The 13,521-nt window shown below is 37.8% G+C and overlaps 1 protein-coding gene across 9 annotated transcripts in view; it reads right to left on the reverse strand.

Annotated features, from left to right (window-relative positions):
• Positions 1 to 13,521, reverse strand: part of ZDHHC14 (zinc finger DHHC-type palmitoyltransferase 14) — a 148,047-nt gene that overhangs the window by 109,702 nt on the left and 24,824 nt on the right. Inside the window, exon 2 of one of the 9 annotated variants that reach the window (XM_068938613.1) lies at positions 12,462 to 12,549. The exons of the other annotated variants lie outside the window; for them this stretch is intronic. The gene's annotated coding sequence lies outside the window, so the exon portion shown is untranslated. The remainder of the gene's footprint in view (positions 1 to 12,461; positions 12,550 to 13,521) is intronic. 9 annotated transcript variants of the gene reach the window in all.

The following is a 13,521-nucleotide window of genomic DNA, read 5'->3' on the forward strand; positions in this document are numbered from 1 at the left end:
CCTTCCTAGTGCTCTCCTAGTGCTATCTGTAGTGCTTCCCTTCTCAATTAGACACGTGACATAAAAAAACAAAAGCAACATTAAGAGATTTATCCACGGGACTTGGAGAAGCGAGAAGCAAATAGGGCTAGATTACAAGAGGATAAAATGAATAAAGTCCCTTGCCTCTACCCCTTACACCCCTGCAGCAAGGCCAAAAGCAGGTCTGAGCAGAAGACAGACGTGGCGCTGCCCCTTACAGCTTTCTGAAAAGCAGTGGAGGGAGAAACATCAGTCCAAAGAATGCAACAGAAGAGAGCAAGAGCGTACAAGGTATTTGGAAAGATGGGGGAAGGAAGGACAAAAAAAGAAAAAAAAACACAGCAGCAGAAGTGATATGGGGGTGGTGAAAAAAGAGCAGAAGCACTGTCTGGTTGGGAACTTAGCAGTCTAATAATTACACGCGAAAAACTGTGCTAAAACAAACTGCAATATTGCTAAATCCAAGACTTCCAAAAGGAAAGAAATGCCAGCACGCCTGTAGAGCTTGAATTTGACGCTCTTACTCCTGGTTCTCTTTCCGTCATTCATATACCTTTCCAATATAGCGTTTAGTTTTGAGGCCCCGCGACTTCCCCAGGAGCCCTACTTCACTCAGAGCTGTGGGTGGGACTGTTCTGGAGATGAACCAGGGTTTAAGTAAAAAAGACTTTTTCACTTAATAATAATACACATTAATTTGCAGAAATTAGATCTGTAGGGAATTTCACTTTTCCTTCATTTATGCTTCCTCTGGCCACAGGTGAAAGCAACCCCACAGAGGAAAGCTTAGCTCCCTGAAAAAAAACCTGTGCTACCAAACTCGTGAGTAGGCTGGCATCACCCAAGGCTGTAATTTCAGTCAAAAAGTTCTGCCATGCTCTCAGAGCCATGCCTAGCATAGACACAGATTTCAGAGATTTTAGCTCATGAAAATCAAGTTTTCAGCATGCATGAAAGACTCAACACTGGACTTCAAAACAACAGGCTCAACACTGGACACTAACGTAAGTATTGGATTTTTTGAGTTATGTCAGTTTTAGTCTACTCCTCATGTTTCAACTTAATTGGCAATGGATGTCAGCTTCCCTTTCAAACTTTCACTCACTAAAACGCAAGCCTAAGAAGGTTTGAACTGCAAGGATTTCTTACGTACGAAAACTACTTAAAACACACAGTTGAAAGTGAAATTTGATCTGGCATTTACCCCTTCAAATAATTCTTTCTTTCCCTTTCTGTAATCCCACTTCTTCAGGATCTCCAACTGTTTCACAGTTTAGAGGTCTGTTAAAGAGGACAAACTTACTATCCACATTTGTTATCTCCTTTAATTTAATTGGATTTTTCCCTTAAACAATTATTGTATCATTTACTTTAATGCATTTTTACAACAAGGCAGTATCTACTTTTTAATTGTTTAAAAAAAAAATATATATATATATATCATTAAGAAAGCTTAGGAACAGTACGTAAAGCAAAAAAATTTTTTTCCCCACTTACTATCTTGTAAGCGGTCAGTCTATATCCCTTTACTGTTGGATTTTAACTTCTACACTGTAAAGACCATATATTGGCAAAGTCATACCCAGCTTTTCTTTATAAATGTTATTTTGTTTTCCCATGTCTGCATTACTATATTCTTTTTTTATTTATATATCATTTAAACCTTATAATAGCAACTTCCTGTATATTCACAAATATATTTGTGTATATCCTTTATATGCTATTTTTCACAAGTTTATTTTTCACTTTCACCCTCTAAACTGAGAGAGAGAGGTTGGTATGACATAACATATATAAATATCTCAGGGTGCAGTATAACTTAAGTATCTTGCCGTGTAACTTAAGTATCTTGTCCCACCCCATCTACAGTACCAGATGCATTAATGATTACTGAAAAGTAAAGCATACATATCAAAAGTTACTGCTAGGTTATTTATAAGTGTTAACTAAACGTGTACATACAACAACCGTCCCTGAACTAACTGAGATTAGTTTACAGAAGCAAATAGTACACAAGATTTCAGCTCTTTCTCAGTCACTAATTACTTCTTTTCCCCCTCAAACTCTTCTGAATGCACTGAAAAATCTTCTGAAATTGTCAGTGTCACTCTTCATCTTTCAGAACATGAAGGCACACACACCTGCACTACAGATGCACTCATTCTGGATCAATAACATAACTATGCACGTCTTATCTGGAGTCATCAAGTCCAGTGACAGGTTTCCATGCTCCCTAAATCTTTGACTTTTATTTTCATTCAGAAAGAGTATTTGAAATAGAGCCAAAATTAAAAACTTATTTCAACAGTGAATTACCTGTGCAACAAATGTTGCTTCAATTAATCTCTTATTCACAAGAATTAAGAAGAAATGAACCTATGTTCATCTGTCTTTGCTGTAACCACAAGGGCTAGGGCCAATAACTGTTAAAAAAAAATGTTTCAGAAAAGAAAGTAAACTTATTTTTGCAAAGAGCAGTCAACCATTGGGTAATACTGCACATCCAGACTATTATTTAGCAACCCCAACTGTTAAAAGTTTTCTAGGATGCAGTAATAGAAAGGTATGTGTGTTGGGAAGGGCATGTTTACTTTTCAATCAAGCTGGATGTCAGCCAATAACAGTTTCACTTACTGGGATCAAATCATGCCAGTCGCTTTTCTCAGACCAGACTGTTTTGGTGTTCTCATTCACAGCCAACTGCCTATTTCCCAAACTCCTCTAGAGTCAGGGCAGAGTAAAACAAGGGAATTATTTCATCCCACCCAACCTTCACACATATTGCCCTTCTGTTCCTGGGCACATTTGTTTTGATGTATTCTAGTACTGGAAACAAGATTCAGCCTTTCATCTCATCATTGTGTAAGGTCAGGCTTTCATTTCACGATTCAGTAGGGATTGGTGTTAAAAAATGCACAGTGTAGCCTGACCTCAACGAGGACTGAGGGTCTTTACATTAGAGCAAAAACATACTTTGAAGATGAACACGCACAGTCACCAGAACTATCAGAGCCCCTGCCTCCACATCTCAAGCTAAAGCAAGGAGAACCTTCTGAGCTTAGTGCCTTGTAAAAGAAGAATGATTATCCTTTCAAGGTTTTATATTGAATTTGATTCATCTCAATCAGATTTCAGTTCATGACTTCTTCCCCATCTCCTGCTCCATAGCCAGTTTCCTCTGCTCTGATTAGTTTTAGGTGTCTCATTTAACAAAATCATTTTAAAGGCTAATTCTTTTATCGCACTGTGAATAGAGACATCCACTCCAACGGCCTGTTGCATGCAGACTGCTCACCGTTTTCCATTAACATACTTTACAATTCTTCCTTCATCCTGCTAAGCTTAAACTGTCAACATTCCCAATACCAAATGAGCCCACAAAACAAAAAACACCCAAATAGGCAGCTGAATGGGACTGCAAAGAAACTGCAATTTCCCTGCTTGGTTGCTATCACAGCTTAAGTGTGGCAAAAGTGACAAGGATCATGAGGATACACCTTTCCCAGTTCAGCTTAGCACGGTTTGAGCTAACTTGTTTGTTTCTGCGTGAAAGCAGATAAAGGAGTGCTCGTGCATGTCTTCCACAGGCTCTCTCACTGAAACAGTGCAATATACTGGCTCCACAGTCAGGGTACAAGGAACTGAGAGACTATACAAACAGGGATGTCGGAAGAAGAGTTGCTTCAGTTACTGTCCCCATGTTGTACTACAGAATTGGGGATAGCGTCTTTAAAGAAATTTACAAAAGAACAAGACAATATAAACAACTAAGAAGCACTTAATAAGGTGTTATGTGAAAGATGCTGCGATTAAGTTTGTTAACTACAATTCAGTTTACTTCAGAAATAAAACACGAATAAGAAATCAAAACTCTGTAGATCCTCAGTAAGCAACTGAAAGGTTTGCGCTCTCACAGATGCCAAACAACAAATCATCACAAGAAGGTCCCCAAGCTGGGATACAATTTCAAATCATACCTAAGCTGATCTGACAGTTTCTTCTATCTCACTTCCCCACTTCCTCCCTTGCATTGGCAATGATGCTCTTCTGAATTGTCAGGGAGTCAGCTCATGGACCTAAACCAGCAGAAAGTTATTCTTTCTCTTTGTGTGGGCAGAAGGAATGGATAAGCTTTCTGCAGGAAGGGAACTCCCTGAACTGGTTCACAACTGGGTGGGAAAAACAGCAGAGCTGGCCAAGGGAAGTAACAACTAAGGCCTGGGAGAAGGGAAGAGGTGGGTCCATCCTTTTCAGCACCTTATGGCCATTAGATTGATCTCACTGCAAGCACATCTGCCATAGAGAAAAGAAACACGGAGCTTCTTAGGAAATGCTCTGAAATTCTGCTTTCATTCACGAGCAGCTAAGAAACCAACCTCCCACCCCACAAAACAAGCAAACAGGTCTATAGGGATGAGGTCCACTCTGAAAAAATGTACTTTAAAGGTACAGTACTCAGAAGATGTCCCTTTGGCTCCACCAGCCCCAGAAAAACATAAAGTGAGAGCCACTGCAGGTCATAGAGGTCCAGGCGTATTTCACTCAAACAAAATATGCTCTGCTTCATTTTAGCTTTCTGCTCTTGTATTTCCAAACTGTAATCAAGAACCGGACATTTGCCTTACTGAAATTATTTTTAAGTAAATCAATATTTAAAGTGAGTTTGGATTAATCTGACACCACAATCACAAGGTTTTGTCCCTTCTCTAGAGATAACAGACCGAGCTAAAGTGACTTTCCAGACAATCCATTTCATCTTTTATGTCTAATAATCCAGAAGCTGGAATGTGCTAGCTATTAAGCTACAAGTGCTAGTACTGCCAAGTAGCAGGCTCAAGGAGGAAGTCCAGCCCACAGGATGTGAGCAACTTATCGATCCAGCTCAGGCAACTGGAAAAAGACCCCATGATTTCACATAACTCCACACTGCAATAGGCAAATGTAATGTAAATTACCGTTATTTTTGGAAACAAAAATGTATTCTCATCCCTTATGATTACTGAACGGGGAAAAAAAGATCCTTCAACTTCATATCTGCTCCTTCCCCAACCCTTCTAGAGACAACTCTATTAGAAGTGAATAAGTGCCTAGGAAGATTAGATGGAGGAAGGAACCACAAAATTTAAGCGAGACATGGATGAATGGATGAACATATCACACTGTTAGAACAATAGCATACAGGGATATTACTCTAGAGTGAAATTGATTTTATTTAAGTTTAATGCTGCAGTTTACCCTAATAGAAAAAAAAAGATACTACAATTCAGCACAAGTTAAGATTATTTCTCAGACAGACAGTAAAGGGCAAAGCTTGATAGAGAGCAGCAGGTAAGTGAAAGAATGCAGGAAAAGAATCCTCAGAAGTCTTGGAAAATGTGCTTTGAAGTGAGAAAGCCATATTTAAAGGTAGGAAAAGAAGGGAGAGAGGACAGAAAGAAGTGCGATGGCTATTTCACTATGACTGAAATGGGATTAAATACTTGCAAATGTTTACGTTTTCCTGGACTGATGCTTTAAGTTCAGGTCCTAGAACTATAGCTGAAATGAGTTCTCACAAAATAAGCACGTAACAAATGGCTCACTAAAGCAAAATTAAAAATGATTTCATTAGATGTAGCTAATTGATTTACGGGAGAAAGTTATCAGAATTGTCACAGATACCATAGAATCAGTGAGGCTGGAAGGGAACTCTACAGATTATCTAGTCCAATCCCCTATTCAGGGCAGAGACGTCTAGAAAAGGTTGCTCAGGACCATGTCCAGCTGGGTTTTGAACATCCGCAAGGATGGAGACTCCACAGGCTCTCTGGGCAACCTGTGCCAGTGTTTGACCACCCTCTGAGTAAAAAAAAATTTCCTTACATTCAAATGGAATTTCCTATATTTCAGTCTGTGCCTGCTGCCTCTTGTCCTTTCTCTGGGCACCACTGAGAAGAGCGAGGCCCAATCAGGTACTTATACACTTTGATAAAATCCTCCAAGCCTTCTCTTCTCCAAGTTAATTCAATGATACCAACCAGAAGCGAATATGCTCTGTACACAGTGCACTCCAGTCTTTTCTATGATACCACGCAACACATTTTATGTACCTGTCAATGCCAACTAACGACAAAAAAAAAGTTTACTTTGAGCAGGCATTGGGTGTGCAACCAGTCAGCCCTGGAAAGTGTTCAAACCTTGCTGAATCATAAACATACCTTAAAAGTTGTGTTTCATGACTAAATAATAGAAGCATTGGGAGCTTAAGCCCTAAAAACACACATGCACAAGAAGCAAGTTTATAATAGAGTTGCAATATAAATGCAAGAGAAGTCACTACTATTCTGGCTTTTTACTTTTCTGCTTAGTTAATTGCTTTACATAGTTCCAAATTGAGAAAAACTATGTACCTTCCAACCTCTAATTCAACACTAGAAAGCCCTTTATGCCAATAAAACCGTATTTCATTAAGGAACTTATGCATATATAGCTATGCCATGAAAACCCACACCATGAGCACAAATAAGCATGCCAGCAAAATTTAACTACAGGCTGGTCTTACACTTGCTTCTATCCTGAAACGTGGCATTCATAACCAGTGGGATATCTAACAAGCGTTTGAATACACAATAGCAAAACTGCAATTCAATGAGTAGCCTCCTCTTTGAGCTGTCTAGATGTCAAAATTTATCACAATAAGAAACAAAAGTTTTGTATAGTCTCTCTCATTACTATTCCTTTTCCTTGGAAGAAAACTTTAGATCTCTTTCAGCATTGTTTAATATACATTCATAACTCCTAACAATCCGCTAAGCAAGTATGATAAAAGGGTAACAAACGCTACTTCCTTGCTATTAAGTTCTTATGAGTTAATATATATTGATCTTAAGTATAACAAACATACATTAAAAAATACACATTTATTTCATTCATTCAGTTAAAGTAGGCAATATATTAGCTCTGCCTTGCACTTAAACTATGCCATGAAACTCACAAACTGTAGATTTTATACACATCTTAACTTCCGAGTTCAGGTTCTCAGTATTGTATTGAATATGTGCTTTGTAAAACATATTCTGTAAAATAAAAGAGTAAAATTTAAATAAAAAGCAGAAGTAATTGTAAATTCACTACAGTAAATGCACACTGTCAGTATTTATTGCAACGGAAGGAGAAGGCCAAAGTGAAAAAAGTAAAACAAAAGCAGCTGTGATCTCATTAGCCAAGCTCATTATATAAGATTTCATTAGCCACCACCCCACAATAATGTGAATATATCCTACAGACATTGATGAAAAAGAGAAGAAATCAGGGATACAGAGGCTGAATAATAACATAATATTACGGCACAGTGTTCACTTAGTAGTTAATGTGTAGAATATAATTGGAAAAGACATCCAGTGATGCATACTGCAGAAATCCCACGGTCAGGCTTCCCAAATACACAGCACCCTTTGCCTAATAACAGCAGTAAGTAGAGCAGGAGCTCCAGATGGTTCAAAACCTCTTAGAATATATACAATAGGCTAAGGGATAGAACGAGGTAGCATGCCGTACAAAATTAGAACTCCAACACACTCCAGTTTCCTTCTCATAATCTGGCCTACAAACAGGGTCTCTCGGTAGGTTTCTACGTTAGTAACAATAAGTATTTCTACAAACGGAAAAATATGAACAGAATTTAGTTTTTCATCATTACACATTGACTTCAGCTTGCTGTTCAACTTAATTTTGATCTAAGTTTCTTTAGTTTGTAAAGACTTCAACCACTTCCCAGTTTTTGTATAAATTTCAGAAAAAATGGAATTTTACAAAGTATAATAAACTTTGGTAGTTCCTGCTGACTTCAGTGGGATTTTTTCCCCTTTCCATCAGCTTCAGCAAGAGAAAGACTGAGCAGCATTGACACATACAAGCCTTTTGTTGGCAGCCCGGGACTCGTGTGATCATCAACTACTGAAGTTTTACTTAGAAGGATCATCAGACTAATAAAAACATTTTCTAGATAATATTATTAAAACATTTTAGGAACTTTTTAAAACGCACCAGTATTTTAAGCCAACAAGATTTTTGGCTGGGCTATTTTGAAACAAGCATGCAGCTTAGATAGGCTAACAATATTCTCAATTTTCTCTTCTTTTGCAGTCATCTTCCCTTTCTCATTAATGAGTTCATGTCTGAATGTTCCAACTCTTGAGTTTTACAGCTGCACTAGAACAGAGACGTTTTTTCATAAGAAAGGCAGTATATGGGGGCTGGGTGTGTATGTCTTATGTTTTGTTTTGATTCTTAACTACATAAAAGATATAGCTAGTTGCTAAAAGAGAATTCACATTTTAAAATATCCAGTTCAAGTTTCAGTATTGAAGTTTCTACTGAACCTAGAAATGAGCTTAGAAATTTTAACGCAATATTTTTTCTTCCCCCAAAAACCTATGCTATGAAAAGCATAGTTTTGTTCAAGTCTCACACAGACTCTTCCCTTCTAAGGGAGGTGAGTCACCCAAAGGCAACCTAATCATCTATCTACTTTCTATTCTGTATGAAATGCCATTTGCTAGATAATGATGCAACACAGCTATGATTGAGAACAAATCATGCAGCAACACACGCATTTTTTCCATCATGAGTCAAAATTTTAAAATGAGGTTAAAAAATACCTTATCTGAACCTAAAAATGTAATATGATTCCTGAGAAACTGGCCTGAGAAAGCATCTGAGAAAATATTTTTCCTTCAAACAAGGTGTGAGAACTACTGCGGGGTTGATAGGTAGAGTCCAAGATAAGGCCACATGGGAATGTTAGTCTTCTAAGAACTAAGAGAAATTATTTTTTGGTAACCTAAATCTATTTAACATGAATCTCTCCTCCCTCCCAACTAGCCTCTAGGAGATGCATTTTAATCCTTTGGCACACACTCATTAAGGGAAAGGGGCCACACTGCCTACCCAGGGAAAAAATAGAACAAAAACAAGTATACTCTACAGATCATATCAATGATAGAAACCTCAAACTTTTGAGTGATGAATTAGAAAAGATTTTGTCAAATAACTTCCATAAGATTACAAGTGTAACCTCACAATTTTGAAAGTGAAGATGTATATAAGACTGCAAGAGCTGGGCCTGTTCAGCCTGGAGAAGAGAAGACTGAGAGGGGATCTCATCAACGTGTACAAGTATCTGAAGGGGGAGTGTCAAGAGGATGAGGCCAGCCTCTTCTCCGTGGTGCCCAGTGACAGGACAAGAGGCAATGGGCAGAAACTGAACCACAGGAAGTTCCATCTGAACCTGAGAAAAAACTTCTTCACTGTGAGGGTGACAGAGCATTGGAACAGGTTGCCCAGAGAGGTGGTGGAGTCTCCTTCGCTGGAGATATCCAAAACCCGTCTGGATGTGATCCTGGGCAATATGCTCTAGGTGACCCTGCTTGAACAGGGAGGTTGGACTAGATGATCTCCAGAGGTCCCATCCAACCTAAACGATTCTGTGATTCTGTGATATAAGAATTATCCATCAGGAATGATAAACATTTCTAAACATTTATACAGGTAAGAAGAACATACAAACTTTTGAAATTAGCTGGTTTTTTACTCTAGAAGTGATATCAAATTCAAATATCACACTTGAGAGTTTATGCCTATCTACAACAATCAGGCTGAGCTAAAATGAGAGTAGCAAACTATCTCACATCAGACTGCTAGGGAATTTTCACACTTTCTCTGAAAGGTCAGGGTAACATCAGGCAAAGGAGATCACAGATTTTCATATTTTACTCTGCAGATGCGTGTGCAGATGCATGTGCATTGATGGCCCAAAGCCACACAGTGATCTTCTCTATATCCTGAGAGTATACGGTATCTGAGGAGCCAACATTACTTGTTACACTGTGATACTCCCTTATTTCCATTTGTCCCCACCCCTAGAAAGAAAAAAATTTAATGCTTTTTTTCAAAGAAGGTGGAGAAGATGAAGCTGAAAGAAATATAAACAGAACTACAGGTGAAAAAGAAGCTGAAAGACCTAAAAGTACGTTTAAAGCTTGTCTCCTCCATAAAACAGTACAGAAGATCAGCAACTAAGCATAACAGAAAAACTAAAATAAAAGCTCTTCGATATTTCACTGTTGTACAGAAAAGAGTGAAAGCATTATAAAAATCATAAAAAGTCTCTGCAGTTTCAGGGAAACTGAAGAAAGCATGAATTCTAAAAGTAAGAGAGAGCTTACCTTCTGCTATCCTCACAGATTTTTACCTCGAAAAATAATGCATTTAATAATTACCCATTTTCACAAAGAATAGCTAGCCCTGAAAAGCAGAGGTGCATGACCTAATGTTATTAGTGCATTTCTAGGTAAAAGAATTTCAATCTGCATCATATAATGCATTCAAAGTGGGTTTGAAAGCTCGTACCTGCTCAGTGAAGTGCTACTTAAAGATAAGCTAGAACAAAACAATTCCCTTTTGGCCAGGGAGAAACTGCAGCAGGCGTACTTGCACAGATCATTGAGAAACTCGGAAAAGATGAATTAAGTAAACTTTTTGTGGTCAAGGAAAGCTACTTATAAAGGAAAAAACATGTTAAACATACTTTGTACTTGAAAAATATTTGATTCTGACAATTAACATTTTTGGAATAATTTAAGTGTGATTGGAATGCATATCATCCCTTAGGAATTTGCCATACCCTTTGGTGTATCTATATAAACTAAGTATAAAAAGTGAACCCAAAAGGTTAGGTTTATATTAGTCTTTTTATTTTTCACTAAAGTTATCAGAGATGTATAATATGGCCAAAGTAGAAACAGAAATATTGCTCTGAAACATCGTGACAGATTTTTTAAGCAACGAAATCTGAAGGGGAAAAAAACAACACAACCCTCACCTATCCATCACTGCATTTGGCTATGATACTATACATTATTAAGCAGCTACGGCCTTGCACATAGAAAAGGATACAGATCTCTGTTGAACAATCATTCTAGTTGTACGCCCTAATACTCGCTTTAAAATGCATCTTGACGCCTTCAGCTATGAGTTTATAGCAGCCTTTAACAACTGAAGTCAGAATGGTAGCAGTTTATTTCAAGCAACACGTAGTTTAAGGACATGGTCATCATAAGACTGTGATAACAGCATTTAATAGAAGACTGGTTTACAGTTGTTCTCAGCAGGGATAAGGGGGAAATGGAATCCTAGTTGTTATGTCTAAGTAAAACTTTTGATCAGTAGGCACTCCATCAAAAAACCCACAGATGGATATGCAAACATGAGACAGAGTACTGCAACAATAATATTCAGAATGTTGTAATAATTAGAATACTGCTCAAAGAGACTGGAGTATTCTATAGGAAAAGTAGATCATTTCTTCTTCAATTTCTGTTTTTACTAGAAGATTGTGTATTTCTCTCAAACAGTTTTAACATAGCCACTTTAAATCCTTCAGATCAGGTATTAAAGAGTGAAAAACTTGCTCCAGTTCTAGCAATGGATACATACTGCTGCTGCCACAAAAGACTAACGCTCAGTTAAAGGGGACTGCACAATGTAGTATGTCTAGAGGTTTATTAAGCTTTATTCTTAGTCTGCATGTATTTTTGTCATATTATGGCAGAATTATGATAGATGTTAATGCTATAGCTGCTACATGACCTATCAGCTGATTATTATGAATACGTTCAATGTATCATCGTTATATAAAGATCTTGAATTTCTACCAGATCATCAAAACAGGCTAGATGTTTAATGAACTATTAAAACAAAAGGATCTTCTCCAAAGAGTTTATCTTCTACTACCTCCAAGCAAAGAGGTAGGGAAGTCATTTCTGTATATGGATTGAAAAAGAAGAAAAGGAAAAAAACAAAAAACCAAAAAACATAAGTGATCTACTCATCTTAAATGAAGAAGAGGAAGGATAAATGAGGTTATCAGATGAAATACATTCCAGCTACTTGGAATATGACCTAACACTAAGGATCCATCTCTTTCAAGAGCATTTGCCATTAGATGAATATGACTGTTGATATCACAGTGAAAATGCTTAGCTTACTAACATCAGTGTTTACACACAGAGGTTTGTAACAGCAAGCAGCAAGTTACACTACTTTATCATAGCACGTGCTATAAAAGTTCAATATTGAACGATCTACATCCCATCAAAAATCATGAGTCATGAACGTCCTCTAGTCACACTGCTCTTCAAAGTGGGAGGCATGGAACAGGTTGCCAGCAACTCTAAGAGCAGAGAGAAAGCAATGATTTGTACACACACACATGCATACACAATCTCAGTCTAAATAATTTTCCTATATCCATCTTGTGAAAAACAGTGCAATTACACAAACAGTCACGCAAATCAAGTTTTAACAAGCTCAAAAAAGAAAAAAAGAAGAAAAAAAAACTCCAGCTAGCTGAATCAGTACAAATGTCAAATTAAATCAAAAGTGATAGGGCTCTGACTCACGTTTACAGAGAAAAGAGCTGCGCTGCTTCAGCCCTTCCAGCATCCAGCCATCTGCTCCAACCCTCTTACCGAGCTACTGACCCTGCAACTGAGTTGACAGAAGAAAACATGACTCTGCCTGTGCCAGTTCGGTTCGGTCAGCATCTTCACTTATATCCAGCTTTTATCAGTAGTTTCATTTGCCAGACTGAAGTGCTCAAGTGCAGACATTTTCCCTCCTGCTACCTGTGCAGTCAACTCCAAGAAGGAGCAGACCTGTCAGTGAGCAGTGGATGGTAAAAAAGAGCAGCAAAGCACCCGAGCCCCTCTCTCCCAGCGCTGGAACTCACCAGGCTTGTGCATTCTTACAAGACTTGCCACTAAACAACAGTATGTCTGGTTTACATGTCCTAATGTGTTAAATACGCCATTAGGCTTCCATTTTGCTTTCCAGTAACCTACAAAAACAGTAGACTAAACGAATGTAGGTATAAAGGGTTCTCTTCTCTGTTAGGTATGCATACCCAGCTGATTAAAAGCACCAAGGATCAACTGCCTTAAATTTGCCTCTCTTTATTGCACCAGTAAAGAACTTTAGAGATATGTAAATACAGTGGTTGCACTGGCTAGGTAGATTAGTAAGATCTGCCCTTTGGTTATTGATGCTATCTTTGTTCTGAGGAAAGAATCTGTTTTCCAAGTTTGTTGTGCAGATGCTTTTACATGAGCACCAAATAATTTTAAAAAAATACACAGGTCTATGTAGTGGGGCAAAGTAAGAAAAAAAAAGAAAAAGGATGTCCAACAGAAGGCCAGATTTGCCAAGAAAAAAAAAAACAGCTAAACACGATGAAATTAGACTTAGGACTTATACTTCCAAGATACAATAACACACCCAAATCTTTAGAGACAAATGCTGCCTAATTTAAAAATTACATCTATTTCAAAATGCTCAAAGAATATCTCTAAGCACAATTATCAAAAGTCCATCTTGGGGTCTGAAAGTACTTGGAATATATCATACTATACTTTAGACTAGTCACAGAAATAAAACTCTGTTATTTGCATTTCCTTCCATTGG

Source organism: Struthio camelus, chromosome 3, assembly GCF_040807025.1.
Source record: "Struthio camelus isolate bStrCam1 chromosome 3, bStrCam1.hap1, whole genome shotgun sequence".
NCBI classification, from domain to species: Eukaryota; Metazoa; Chordata; class Aves; order Struthioniformes; family Struthionidae; genus Struthio; species Struthio camelus.